This window comes from Chiloscyllium punctatum, chromosome 14 (assembly GCF_047496795.1).
Source record: "Chiloscyllium punctatum isolate Juve2018m chromosome 14, sChiPun1.3, whole genome shotgun sequence".
Classification (NCBI taxonomy): domain Eukaryota; kingdom Metazoa; phylum Chordata; class Chondrichthyes; order Orectolobiformes; family Hemiscylliidae; genus Chiloscyllium; species Chiloscyllium punctatum.
In genome coordinates, this window is record NC_092752.1 from 81338830 (window position 1) to 81354127 (window position 15298).

Sequence of the window (15298 nt, forward strand, 5' to 3'; positions counted from 1 at the left end):
TGCTAATGTTGTGAAAAATAAATTCCATAAGTGTATATCAGGTAAGTTGTAAAGTTTGTTGTGAACCAAACGAGAGAGCAGAGTATTTCGGATTTGGTGTTGTGTGATACTGATTAAGGATGATCAGCCATGATCATATTGAATGGTGGTGCAGGCTCGAAGGGCAGAATGGCCTACTCCTGCACCTATTGTCTATTGTATATTGTGTGGTCGGAAGGACTAATTACTAACCTTGCTCTGAAGCAGCTTTGGAAGAATTGTGACATTAATATGCTGTATTTTACACGGTTCAGTGTGGAATGTTTGAACATTCTGGTCAACATCATGGAAGCCCAGAGGCGTGAGTGTCAAGTTCGCTTCAGTGAATTGGGAAAATACAATATCACATTCAGTAGGAGAACAATGGTTGTTAGACCCATATACTCTTACAGCACGCAGACAGGCCATTCGGCCTAAACTGGTCCATTCCGAACAAAATGTCCATTCACACTAACCCCATTTCCCTGCCATTTCCCTGTATCCTTCTAATCCTTTCCTACCTGTGCATTTGTCCAAACGCATTTTAAATTTTGTGATTGTACCCGTCTCAACCACTTCTGCTGTCAGCTCATCCCATTTGCATACCACCCTGTGTTTAAAAGAAATTGCCCCTCAGGTTCCCTTTTACTCTTTCTCCTCTGACCTTAAATTGATGCCCTCTAGTCCGTGATTTACCAATCCTGTGTAAAAAAAGACTGAGTGCATTGACTCTATCCATGCCTCCCATGACCTTATACACTACTATCAGATCCCCCTCAGCCTCATACATTCGAAAGTAAAAACTCCTAGCTTGTTCAACCTCTCACTATAACTCAGACCATTGAGTCTTGACAGCATCCTTGTAAATTTCTTCTGCACTCTTTCCAGTTTAATGACATCCTTCCTCGAGCAAAGTGAACAAAACTGAACATGACGCTACAAGTATGGACTCACCAACATCTTGTATAACTGCAACATAACTCCCTAATTTCGATACTCAGTGCTCTAACTGATGAAGGCCAGTGAGTCAAAAGCCTTTTTCAGTGCCTTGTCTACCTGGGACTCCACTTACAGAAAACCGTACACCTGAATTCCAAGGTCACTCTGTTCCACTGCAATCCTTAAGGCCCTGCCATTCACCATGAAACTCCTGTCTTGATTTTTGAGTGGGAGCAGCGGCCGAGGAAAAACGAACCCGGGAGACTACAGCTAAGGTAAGACAGTTTGTTTCAAAATTACTTACCTGTAGCGGGCAGCGGAAGTGAGGTTGGAGCGCATAGCTGGGCGGGAAGGTAAGTGATTAGTATTTGAGTGGGTGTGTTCTAGACCCCAGGTCCTACTTCCGTAGGGCCTCCCTCCCACCCTCCTCCTCTAACCTAACTTGAAAGTCCACAGGTTATTGACTCAGTGTTCTTGTTTTTGGAGACAGTGTACAGTCATGGCAGCGCAGGCGGTGGAATGTTCCTCCTGCAGGATGTTTGAGGTAGGGGTGACCACCGATACTCCTGCCGACTTCGTGTGCAGGAAATGCAGTCAGATCCTGATCCTCACCGAACGAGTTAGGGAACTGGAACTGGAGCTGGATGAGCTGAGGATTATTCGACAGGCTGAGAGGGTGATCGATAGAAGCTGCAGGGACATAGTTACGCCAGAGAACAGAGGTAGCTGGGTAACAGTTAGAGGTGGGAAGGGGAAGAAACAGGCAGTGCAGGGTTCCCCTGTGGTCGTTCCCCTAAAAAATAAGTATGCAGCTTTGGAAACTGTTGGGAGGGACAGCCTTGCAGGTGTAAGCTGCAGTGAAGGGGTCTGTGGCTCTGAGATTCAGAAGGGAAAGGGGGAGAAGAGGAGAGCGCTAGTTATAGGGGACTCTCTAGTTAGAGGGACGGACAGGCGGTTCTGTGGACATGGGCGAGACTCTCGGATGGTTTGTTGCCTCCCAGGTGCTAGGGTCCGAGACGTCTCGGACCGTGTCTTCAGAATCCTTAAGGGGGAGGGTGTGCAGCCAGAAGTCATGGTACACATTGGCACCAACGACATAGGTAGGAAGAAGGGTGGGGAGGTCATTCAAGAGCTCAAGGAGTTAGGCTGGAAGATAAAAGCTAGGACAGACAGAGTCGTTATCTCTGGGTTGTTGCCGGTGCCACGTGACAGAGAGGCAAAGAATAGGGAGAGAGTGGCTGCAAGGATGGTGTAGGAGGGAGGGCTTCAGATATTTGGACAATTGGACTGCATTCTGGGGAAGGTGGGACCTGTATAAACAGGACGGGTTGCACCTGAACCAGAAGGGCACCAATATCCTGGGGGGTAGGTTTGCTAGCACTCTTCGGGGGGGTTTAAACTAATTTGGCAGGGGGATGGGATCCGGACTTGTAGTCCAGCAAGTAAGCTAGCTGTGTGTCAGGATGTCCAAGACTGTAGGGAGGCTGTGGAGAAGGTAGCACTGACAGGGACTACTTGCGGACACAGAGATGGGCTCAAGTGCGTATACTTCAATGCAAGGAGTATCAGAAATAAGGTGGGTGAACTTAAGGTGTGGATCGGTACCTGGGACTACGATGTTGTGGCCATCACGGAAACATGGATAGATGAGGGACAGGAATGGCTGTTGGAGGTTCCTGGTTACAGATGTTTCAGTAAGATTAGGGAGGGTGGTAAAAAAGGAGGGGGGGTGGCATTGCTAATTAGAAATGGTATAACGGCTGCAGAAAGGAAGTTTGAGGGGGATCTGCCTCTGGAGGTAGTATGGGCTGAAGTCAGAAATAGGAAAGGTGCAGTCACCTTGTTGGGTGTTTATTATAGTCCCCCCAATAGCAGCAGAGATGTGGAGAAACAGATTGGGAAACAGATTTTGGAAAGGTGCAGAAGCCACAGGGTCGTAGTCATGGGTGACTTCAACTTCCCAAATATTGATTGGAAGCTCTTTAGATCAAGTAGATTGGATGGGGCGGTGTTTGTGCAGTGTGTCCAGGAAGCTTTTCTAACGCAGTATGTAGATTGTCCAACCAGAGGGGAGGCCATATTGGATTTGGTACTCGGTAACGAACCGGGACAAGTGGTGGGCTTGTTAGTGGGTGAACATTTTGGTGATGGCGACCACAATTCTGTGACTTTCACCTTGGTTATGGAGAGAGATAGGTGCGCACAACAAGGAAGTTTTTACAATTGGGGGAAGGGAAATTACGATGCTGTAAGACAGGATTTGAGGAGCATACGTTGGGAGCATAGGCTGTCAGGGAAGGATATGGTGGAAATGTGGGACTTTTTCAAGGAGCAGATACAACCTGTCCTTGATATGTATGTACCGATCAGACAGGAAAGAAATGGTCGTGTGAGGGAGCCTTGGTTGACGAGGGAGGTTAAATGTCTCGTAAAGAGGAAGAAGGAGGCTTACATAAGGTTGAGGAAACAAGGTTCAGACAGAGCAGAGGAGGGATACAGGATAGCCAGAAGGGACCTGAAGAAAGGGATTAGGAGAGCTAAGAGAGGGCATGAAAAATCCCTGGCGGATAGGATCAATGATAACCCCAAGGCATTCGATGCGTATGTGAGAAACCTGAGAATGACGAGAACGAGGGTAGGTCCGATCAAGGACAGTGGTGGGAGACTGTGTATTGAGTCAGAAGAGATAGGAGAGGTCTTGAACAAGTACTTCTCTTCAGTATTTACGAACGAGAGGGACCGTATTGTTGAAGAGGAGAGTGTGAAACGGACTGATAAGCTAGAAGAGATACCTGTTAGGAAGGAAGATGTGTTGGACATTTTGAACAACTTGAGGATAGACAAGTCCCCCGGGCCTGACGGGATATATCCTAGGATTATGTGGGAAGCAAGAGAGGAAATTGCAGTACCGTTGGCAATGATCTTCTCGTCTTCACTGGCAACTGGGGTGGTACCAGTGGACTGGAGAGTAGCGAATGTTGTGCCCCTCTTCAAAAAAGGGAATAGGGATAACCCCGGGAATTACAGGCCAGTTAGTCTTACTTCTGTGGTAGGCAAAGTAATGGAAAGGGTACTGAGGGATAGGATTTACGAGTATCTGGAAAGACACTGCTTGATTAGGGACAGCCAGCACGGATTTGTGAAGGGTAGGTCTTGCCTTACAAGTCTTATTGAATTCTTCGAGGAGGTGACCAAGCATGTGGATGAGGGTAGAGCAGTGGATGTAGTGTACATGGATTTTAGTAAGGCATTTGATAAGGTTCCCCATGGTAGGCTTATGCGGAAAGTCAGGAGCCATGGGATAGTGGGAAATTTGGCCAATTGGATAGAAAACTGGCTAACTGGTCGAAGTCAGAGAGTGGTGGTAGATGGTAAATATTCAGCATGGAGTCCAGTTACAAGTGGAGTTCCGCAGGGATCAGTTCTGGGTCCTCTGCTGTTTGTAATTTTTATTAATGACTTAGAGGAGGGAGTCGAAGGGTGGGTCAGTAAATTTGCAGATGATACAAAGATAGGTGGAGTTGCGGTCAGTGAGGAGGGCTGTTGTCGGCTGCAGAGGGACTTAGATATGATGCAGAGCTGGGCTGAGGAGTGGCAGATAGAGTTCAACCCTGCCAAGTGTGAGGTTGTCCATTTTGGAAGAACAAATAAGAATGCGGAATACAGGGTTAATGGTAGGGTTCTTAGTCAGGTGGAGGAACAGAGGGATCTTGGGGTCTATGTACATAGATCTTTGAAAGTTGCCATTCAGGTGGATAGAGTTTGTAAGAAGGCCTATGGAGTATTATCGTTCATTAGCAGAGGGATTGAATTCAAGAGTCGCGAGGTGATGTTGCAGCTGTACAGGACTTTGGTTAGGCCACATTTGGAGTACTGTGTGCAGTTCTGGTCGCCTCACTTTAGGAAAGATGTGGAAGCTTTGGAGAGGGTGCAGAGAAGATTTACCAGGATGTTGCCTGGAATGGAGAGTAGGTCGTACGAGGATAGGTTGAGAGTTCTCGGCCTTTTCTCGTTGGAACGGCGAAGGATGAGGGGTGACTTGATAGAGGTTTATAAGATGATCAGAGGAATAGATAGAGTAGACAGTCAGAAACTTTTTCCCCGGGTACAACAGAGTGTTACAAGGGGACATAAATTTAAGGTGAAGGGTGGAAGGTATAGGGGAGATGTCAGGGGTGGGTTCTTTACCCAGAGAGTGGTGGGGGCATGGAATGCGCTGCCCGAGGGAGTGGTAGAGTCAGATTCATTGGCGACCTTTAAGCGGCATTTGGATAGGTACATGGATGGGTGCTTAATCTAGGATAGAAGTTTGGCACAACATCGTGGGCCGAAGGGCCTGTTCTGTGCTGTATTGTTCTATGTTCTATGTTCTATGTTCTATGATTTGACTTTCTAAAATGCAAGAACTTACACTTATCTGAATTAAACTCAATTTGCCATTTCTCAACCCACTTTCCCACCTGATCAAGGTACTGCTGTAATTTCTGAGATTTCTGATAACCTGTCCACTGTCCACGATACCACTTATTTTAGTGTCACCTTAAAACTTACAAATCATGCCTGTACATTCTCATCTAAATCATAGATATTTATAATATATGTATTATATGGTCCCAGCACCGACCCCTGAGGCATTCCACTCATCACAGGCCTCCAGTCTGACAAGAATCCTTCCACGATTACCCTCTCCTTCGTATCATTAATCCAATTTTCGACCTAATTTGCCAGCTCCCCCTCAATTCCATGTAATCAAACCTTCCAGAGCAGCGTACCATGTGGAACCTTATTGAAGGCCTTACTGAAATCTATATATACAACCATGCCCGTGCCAAAGTTACTAGTCACTTCATCAAAGCAGTCTAACAAATCTGTGAGCCATAATCCGCCATTCACAAGGCCCTGTCTTTCCAAATGCATGTTTATCTTGTCCCTCAGAATCTTCTCAAGTAACTTACCTGCTACAGATTTTAGGCTAACTGGTCTATAGTTCCCCGGTTTTTCTTTGTAGCCCTTCTTGAATAAAGGCACAGCATTCACTACCTTCCAGTCCTCCAGGACCTCACCAGTTGGCTACTGATGATGCAAAAGTACCAACCACTGCCCCCGATATTTCTTTCCTGTCCTACTGCAGTGTTCCTGAATATATATGGTCAGGACCAGGAGATTTATAGAAATACTACAATGTCTGAAAAATATGTCTATTTATTTCAGATAAAACACCCAAGAGTGAGAAAGTGAGTTAACAATGATTAGCATAATAAATTAAAGATTATATTAATCACAGGAAGTGACTTCAGAAGAATTCCAGACATTGTGGAATCCTGAGAATTCTCAGAAATTTACGATCCAGAAAAGCAGGGCCATGAAACAGGTAAGGAAATCAAAAAGCGACCATGCATACAAACAAACAGGAACATAAAGACTGCATAAATCTATGTTCTATATTTCAAAGGAAAGAGAGAAGCATAGTCAAATGTGGAAATCTGCAATGAGGAGAGACGAACTTATTATGGATAACAGGGAAATGGCCAAGCAAATAACCAGTTACTTTGCATCTGTCTTCATGGAGGAAGATCCAGAAAATCACCCAGAAATACGAAGTGATCATACAAGGCTTGTGGATCGAAAGACATAAAGTCAATTTATATCAGTAACAAGGCTTTACTTGAACATGCAGCTGGATTGAGCATTGCTAGCCTTGACAAACCAGATGTACTTCATACCAAAATCTTCAGAAATAAACCACTAATAGAAATATTAGTTGGACTGTCGATGACTATGTTCTTTTACCCAGTGCATTCTCCATAGTCTGGAAGCCGTTGAAGATAAATGGACATTAGTAAACGTGATCCAAGCTTTATAGATGAACGGTAGTGATCCAAGCATCGATAAAGGGAAGAAGAGATAGTGTGGAGAACTGCCGACCAATTAACTTGACATTTGTGGGGAAACTGTTGGAGTATTATATAGGATGTGATATTCGTTATTTAAAAATTAACAGCAACATTGGAGAGAATCAGTCTGCATTTCTGAAAGGGAAATCATACTTGACAAACTTTGGAATTGTTTGAAGTTGATTCTTACAGCATAGATCATGGGGAACCAGTACAATTGGCATATTTTAGATTATCAGAAGGCTTTCTATAAGAACTCACACAATGAGTTCGTAAATGCAATGAATGTGAAGGGTATTTGGAGGAATGTATGCAAGTGGTAAATTAAAGTTTGGATTGCCTTCCTTGAAGGGAGTCAGAATATAGATGTAAAGACATGTGGAAACAGTTTAACAGCGTGTTGGTGAGTACTGTACCTGGAATATTGAGTATAGTTTTGGTGACCAAATCTGAGAAAGAATATACTGACGACAGAGGAAGTTCAATGAACATTCTTCAGATTAATCCCTCAATTGGCGAGATTGCGTGATGAGGAAACTCGGCCTATGCTCTCTAGAGTTTCAAAGAATCAGAGGTGGGTCACTGTGAACTTTATAAAACTCACAAAACATACGGCAAGTTGGAAATTTACAGGATGTTTCTCCGGCAGCCTAATCCACATTCAAGGGAAATAATGGCAGGATAAAGGACGACCAATTAAGGCTGCAATAGGGAGGAAATTCTGTATGCGTAGGGGACTAACTGACACAGTGGCATGGAAACCTGCTGGCAGGGCAAGATTAGGGAGAATTCCCAGATATTCTACAAGTGTGTCCAGCGGAACAGAATAAACAGGGAACAGATAGGACTCATTAATGACTTGCCAAATTGCATCCAAATGAGGTTTAGTGGTAGGACATAGAAGGTGGTGGTAGACGGCTGCTTGAGTGACTGGAGGCCAGTGTCCAATGGTATACCACAGGGATCAGTGCTGTGTCCCTCATTATTTGTGATTCGGAGGTGCTGGGGTTGGACTAGGTGGACAAGGTTATAAATAGCATGACACCAGATTATAGTCCAACAGGTTTATTCGGTGGCACTAGCTTTCAAAGTGCTGCTTCTTCATCAAAGCGCACAATCACCTGATGAAGAAATAGCGCTTCGATAGCTCGTGCCTCCGAACAAACCTGTTGGACTCTAACCTCATGTTGTGTGATTTTCAACTTTAATATTTCTGGTACTCATAAATGATGTAGCTGTGAATATGGACGAGGGGTGGGGAGTGTGACAAGTAAGCTTGTGTTTGATGCGCAGATTGGCCGGTTGGTTGGCAGTGAGGAGGAAGGCCTTAACTTCCGTGAAGATACGGATGGAATGGTCAGCTGGGAAGATCAATGGCAGATGGAATGTAACCCTGATAAATATGTGATACACCTTGGAAGAAGGAACCAGACAGGGGAGGATTCAATGAATGGCAGCACACTAGGAAGGTCAGAGGGTGCTTCTACACACATCCCTGAATGTGATGGACAGGTTAATACACAATTTGGGAAAGCATAGGTGACTGTAAACATAACCTTGATTCATTGAGGCACAGATTATAAGAGCAATGCGGAACTTTGGTGTGGCCAACATGGAATACTGTGTGTAGTTCTGGAAACAACATCACAGGAAGGATGTGAGTGCACAGGAGGGTGTGCAGAGGAGATTCACCAGGATGGAGCATATCATCTATGGAGAGAAGTAGGATAACCTTTGGTTGTTTAGACTGGAGGAGAGGAGGCTGAGGGGGACGTGATTCAGAAGCATAGGATTACGAGGAGCATGGACTGAGTGGATGGACAACAGCTGTTCCTTTTAGTCAAAGGGCCACACTTATAAAGTGAAGTGTTTGCGGTTTTGTAAGGATTTGAGGATTGCTTTTCACCCAGAGTGTGTTGGGGTCTGAAATGCAATTCTTGGGAGGGGAGTTGTCATGGTAAACTCAAAACCATTAGAAAATACACGGTTGTGCTCTTGAAATGCCTTAAGATTCACGGCTACGTGTAATGTGTCGGGAAATGGGCCTCATTTAGACCGTGCTGTATTTCTGATGGTACAGTATCTTTCCTTCTGTGATGGTATGGCTGTGGAAGGCCAATCACTGAGTACCTTAAAATATGAATTGATAGGTTTCTGAAGAATATCTTAACAAAGTTTATAAGACAGAACTTGTAATATTTTCTGAAAATATGACAATGGCAAAGTTAAGAGAAAGAAATGTGCAGCTTTCTTGCAGTTTGATACCAGATTATTGAGGAACGGGAAATAGCAGAACTATGGAGCAAATACTTCAGTTATGCCACCACAGATGAAAACAAAACAAAAAAAGAAAACTTCCTAGCAATACTGGGGATCTTTAGTCTGGTGAGAAAAAGGGAATAGAATGAAATTAGCAACTAAACAGTTTAGAGAAAGTATCGGACTGACAATAATGGGCATAGTCAAAATCAACAGAGATTTATGAAATGGGAATCGTATTTGAGAAAGTGGCTATTAGCAAAATTATGGAGAAGGTATCAATGCAATCCGAGTGGAATCTCAGAAAGATTTTTGATAAAGCCCAAGCCTATTGTGCGAATTCGAATCCTGTGGGACTGAGGCTAATATATGGTACGGTTTAAATATGGGAGAACTGGCATGAAACACTGAGTAGGAATAAAACAATGTTATTCTTTTTAAAAAATGGAAGTCTAGGAGGATATAGCAAGGATCATGGCTTGGGACCCAGCTATTCCCAATACACATCATATATTTGGTTGAGGGGCTCAATTGCAACATTCCCAACTCTGCTGACAGCACTGAATGATGTCAGCATGTGAGTGGGTGAGGGAGATATAAAAAAGCTCCAAACTGACTGAGACAAGTGAAATTACTGGGAAAATACGTGGCAGATGGAGACCAATGGGAGAGATGAGATGTTGTGCACTTTGATGGGAACAATAAAATGGCAGCCTCTCATTTGAAAAGGGTGTGGTTGAAAACTGTTGTTCTAGAAAGGAACTTAAGCTGAATTTTTGTTTATTTCTGTGCAACCCTCTAGGTACATGTAAGGCATTGAGTTCTGAAGTCAGAAGTCAATACTGAGAATGGCATTGGCACACTGACCAGTGTATATAGACTCTGCAAGAGGGGAACTGGAACATTGAAAGGAATTTGGATCTCCCTGTACATCAGTCACTTAAAGCAATATTGCAGGAGCAGAAAGCAGGTAGGCAGATAAATGGTGTGCTCACCTTCATTTCAGGGGAATTGAGTACAGGAGTAAAAGTATCTTACTGCAGCTGTACAGGGCCTTAGTGAGACCCCATCGCGAACATTGTGCAGTATTGTGTGCAGCTTCGGTCTCCTTACCCAACAAAGGACAAACCTGACATTGAGGGCGAGCAGTGAAGGATGACCAGACTGATCTCTGGGATGACAGACTTGTTGTTGGAGCAGAGTTTGAGGCGACTGGGCTTGTATTCCATGCCGTTTAGGAAAATGAGTGGTGATCGCAGTGAAATATATAAACTCTGACAGGGCGAGACAGATTGGAAGCAGGGACGGTAATTCCCTGGCTTGGACGTATAAAACAAGGGGCCACAGTATTAGGTACAGACAGGCCGCTTTGCATTGAGATGAGAATAAATGTCTGCACTCAGAGAGTGGCGAACCAGGGATACTCTTTCCCAGATCAGACTGTGGAAACCAAGGCGCTCAATATAAGTAAGGATTTCTGGAAATTATAGGGATATGGAGAGAGCAGGAGTATCGTGTGAAGATAAATCAGCTATCAGTCCAGGTTGTTCTCCAATAACGCAGTAGCTGTGTTCCTGTGCAACACTGTGTTGTAGAAAATCGTGCAATATTAATAATGGCGTCTATGGGAAAAAGAGGGTCAGGGACAAACCCCCCAAATATCAGTTGAACCAAAAGTTAATTTTAGTCTAATACACACACTAGCACAGTCTAAAATACATCTTTAAATCACATATTGTAATAAAACTGTCCTCTAAATGTTACACTTTCAAACTAGTCACGGACTACAGCAGTGTACCTTTCACCACACTCTTCAACACAAAGTGCGTGGGGCTGACTGAACACGTGATGCCGATGGGGAAATTCCAGTTGGCCTCAAGAGTCTCCCACAGTTTGAAATAAAGTTCTTTAAAAATGTAGACTACAACTCCCCGTTTCAGGTTCATTTTCCAGGCTTCCAGAGCGGATTTCATTCCTGTTTTAGCTGAACACATTGATTGTACAGAGGATCCTGAGGCTGGGATTTGCTGTTCAGCTGGTGCCCGGCAAGGAATTGCGTCACAAAGAACGGGAGTTCACTTTATAGAAAAAGGTTCACGAATCACATTGCAGCCAAATTGTATTTAATCAACACGCGTTATCTGAGAACTGCCTGTATATTGAACGGAGGAGCAAATTTAATGGGCTGAAGGGACTACAGCAGTTCTCATTTTATATTTCACAATGTTTAAACATATTAAGTCATACGAATATTGTATGGGTAAAACTGCATGAAGGAGATGTTCGACCATTAACTAGCACAGAGAAAGCGCAATGTGTTGTGTGACGTACTCATTCCCCGATGTTTCTGTGCAGTCTGTGGGAAAGCGCTGTAAATATTGTCACAAACCGTCAGACGTTCGGAAGGAGGTCTCTGCAAGTTCAACAGGACACTATTTCCTGCTTCCTTTTCTGACTCCAAGGTTGGGGCCGGGTGTTCTCTCCGGACCATTTGATACAATTGAGTGCCTTGCTTGGCTGTTTCAGAGACCATTGAAGAGTGTATCACATGGCTCTGTGTCTGGAGACACTTTTAGGCCAGACCAGGAAAGCATGGGAGATTCACTTCCTGAAAGTACATTGGGTAAGGGGATCGATGTTTACAATCATCATTGGACACAAGATCACTATTACTGACACCAGATTTTAGATCTCGATATGCTAATAATTGTTTTTATTATTCCACCAGCTGCCAACAGCTGCCCATGCACTAGCCTGGTCTATATTAGTAATCCAATGACAATTCCACAACAGCACTATCTCCACATGGGGACCTATCGGAAACCACATTGAGCTGGTTATTTCTGTGCTGCTTGACAACTCTGTTAAAAAAAAGAGAACGCCCACCAATTTACTGTCGTGATGGGACTGATGGCGTGGTAATTGGTCAGATTGTATTTATTCCCCTCTTAGGGAACTGGACATAGCTGAGTAATTTTCCACATTGCCAGAGAGATGTGAAAGTTGGAACTGGAATGAAACACTTTCGCCAGGCACACGGCTTGATGTGCAGCACAACTCTTCAGCCCTGCTGCAGGAATGGGGTCAGGGCCCATTGCCTTTTTCGTATCTACTGTGTTCAGCTGTTTCTTCATGTTACCAGCAGCGAATCGAATTGGTTGAAGACTTTCTTCTGTGATTCTGTGGGCATCATGATAGGGTGAGGTGGATCATCCACTCAACATGTCTGGCTGAGGATAGTGCAGACACCAAATACTTGACTTTTAAACTGACTTACATGACTGTTCCATTATTTAGGATGGGGATATTTGTGGTGTCCTCTCCTCCAGTAAGCTGTTTAATGGTTCATCGACATTTATGCTTGGATTTGGCAGGATGACAGAGCTTAGATCAGATTTGTTAGTCGTGGGAACATTTCTGCCTCTGTACCAGAAGTTAGTTCTGCTGTTTCGAATGTAACCAGTCGATTGCAGTAGCTTTAATGCGTTGTCATCAGGTAAAGATACACATGGTACTGACCCTGGCATCTTCACCCACACTCGTCACTGAACCATAGATCTGCTTGATGGTAATAATGGACTGAGAGGTTATCCTGAGGGAAAGGATACAGATTGTCATTGAATACAATTCTGCTTCTGCTGCTGCTATGAACTATAGCATCCGATGATAACCCAGTTTAAGCTGCAATATCTACGATTCAATTCCACTGACTGTCCCCCAGTTCACACCGAGACCCATTCACCCAACTGCCCTGTATTCACTGATCTACTCTGGTTTCTGATTCGGCAACACTTCCATTTTCACTTTCTCATTCTGCTGAAATTGTTTCCTTGGTGTCACGCCTCCAATTTGTTACTTTAACTCAATCAATTTAAGGTACTAATCTGAATCTTTTCCTTTCAGTAATGCCATCTTCTGTATTTTAAGTGAATGTGTTCCCTTCTGTTTTTCTCCCTGACCATGATTCAGAGCTCTGCAGTGTCAGTGATGCCAAATTAATGCAGTTTCAGAGTCGAGGAACTTGTCACCATGCGTTATCGTTCAGTTTCCAGTGTACGGCACTCCATGTTGGACAGGATGTTTGGGCATCTTTGACAAATGTCGTTGGAAATTGTTCAAAAACAGAAATTGCTGAAGAAATTGCTAAAGATGTTGCATAATTTTCTGGAGTGAATGCAGAGTTAAACGTTCAGGTCCATGAACCTTCTACAAAGCTCCCTGTTTCTCCAGCAATTTTTGGTATTTTCATTTCCAGTATCGATCGTTATTTGTTTAATTGAAAATTTGTTCTGTGCCCCTATTCATTTCTGGAAAAACTCAGCAGTTCTGTCAGCATCTGCAGAGACAGGGAAACAGAATTAGTGTTTCAAGTCTAGTGTGACACTTCTTCAGTACTGAACATGATTGGAAAATGGGCTTTTATTCCCTTGCCAGAGATGGGGAATGGGTAACAGGTAAAAGAGGGTGTGGCAAAACATAAAAGAAGATTATGAAAAACGGGGTTAAATTAAGCTGTGACTGGGGGAAAAGGGTTCTCTCTATTGAGTGCAAGATAAGGAAGACACCAGCACACAAGGTCATAGGGAGGCCAGGAGAGGGAATGTTGACTATATGGTATTATATAGATCTGGCCATAGATACGTTTTCATGGTCGAGATCATCACCCCCTTTAGACAAATAAATTCAGATGCGTGACATCTTATTGGCAGTCGTAAGCGTTTCATACGGCCTCAGTATTGTAATATGGAGAAAGACAAATAACAGTATGAAGGTTGGGCTGAGTATTGTTTACTGTCTTGTTAATATAGTTTCAAATTTGCAGCACTTATCTTTAAATACTTGTTCTTGAAGTTAGTATCAGATGGAGTGTAGAAGCTTGTGGGATGACATTATAGAAGTTTATGAAATCATGAGAGGTATGGATTGGGTGAATATCCAAGGGTTTTTCCACAGGACGGGAGAGTTCAACCATAGACGGCAAAGGTTTAAGGTAAAAGGGGGAAGATTTAAAAGGGACGAGGAGGCAATGTTTTAACACAGAGGCTGGTGTGGGTATGGAATGAGCTGCCAGAGGAAGAGTGATATACCCATGTACAGCTGCAACATTTAAGACTCATTTGGACAAACATTTGAATGGGAAACATTTAGAGGCATATGGGCCAAATGAAAATAGATGGGCCTAGTTGAGTTTGGAAAACCAGGCCAGCATGGACATTGAGGAAAGCTTTACGCAGAGTCAGTGTGGTTATGTGAAAGGGAAATTGTATTTTGCAGAGTAAAATCATGCAAAGTTTTTCTGGAGATGCCTGAGAATGTAACAAGCGGACTTGATAAAGCGGATCTGGTAGACAAGAGGTTTTTCAGTGATTTTCCACAAGGTATGACAGAATAAAAGATCTTACTCAAGCCAGAAGATCGTAGGGTGACAGATAATGTTATTAACATGTGATGATGATTGGTTAACACATAGATATCGAGAGTCAGGATTAATGGATCCTTATGATAAAGGTGTATCTGCTGGAGTACCACACATATCAGTCCGACGGCATCAGTTATTTACAATCTACACTGATAGCCTGAAGGAGGGAACTGAGTGCAATATACATCCATGTTTGTGGAACACGCTGAGAACCAAAAGACAGGCTGCTATTTAATGGAGAGGACTTCCAGAAAAGGAGCAGTACAAAGTGATTGGAGTCTTCCAGTGTATGAAACATACAGTCAGCATGCTGATGCAGCAAGTAACTAGGTTGGATCATTAGCTGGCTTCCAGAGATGAAATGGTTGAGTTATTCAGAATCTCTAAAATGGTGAGGTGATTATTCATTGGGGTTTAAATGAAATATCCAAGATACAGAGCGGGCTTGAGAAGTTGATTCCACTCCTGGGCAGAGTGTCGAACTCGAGGATATAGATACCGAATAAGGAACATCGATTTCAATCTGAGATGCAAAGTGATGTGTTCTCTCAGAATGTAGTGAATATCTGGAATTCCCTAACCCAGAAGATGTGGAGGGATACAGGAGTCGGCAAAAGGTGGTGTTGAGCCCTTGAGTAGGTAAACGATGTTCTTAATAAATGAAAGGGCTAGCCTGAGGAGCCAAATGACCTACATCTGTTACAATTTATTAATTTCACATGTTATGCTTTTGGAAATTAACTGCTTATTTTCCTGGAGTCGTGTTGCA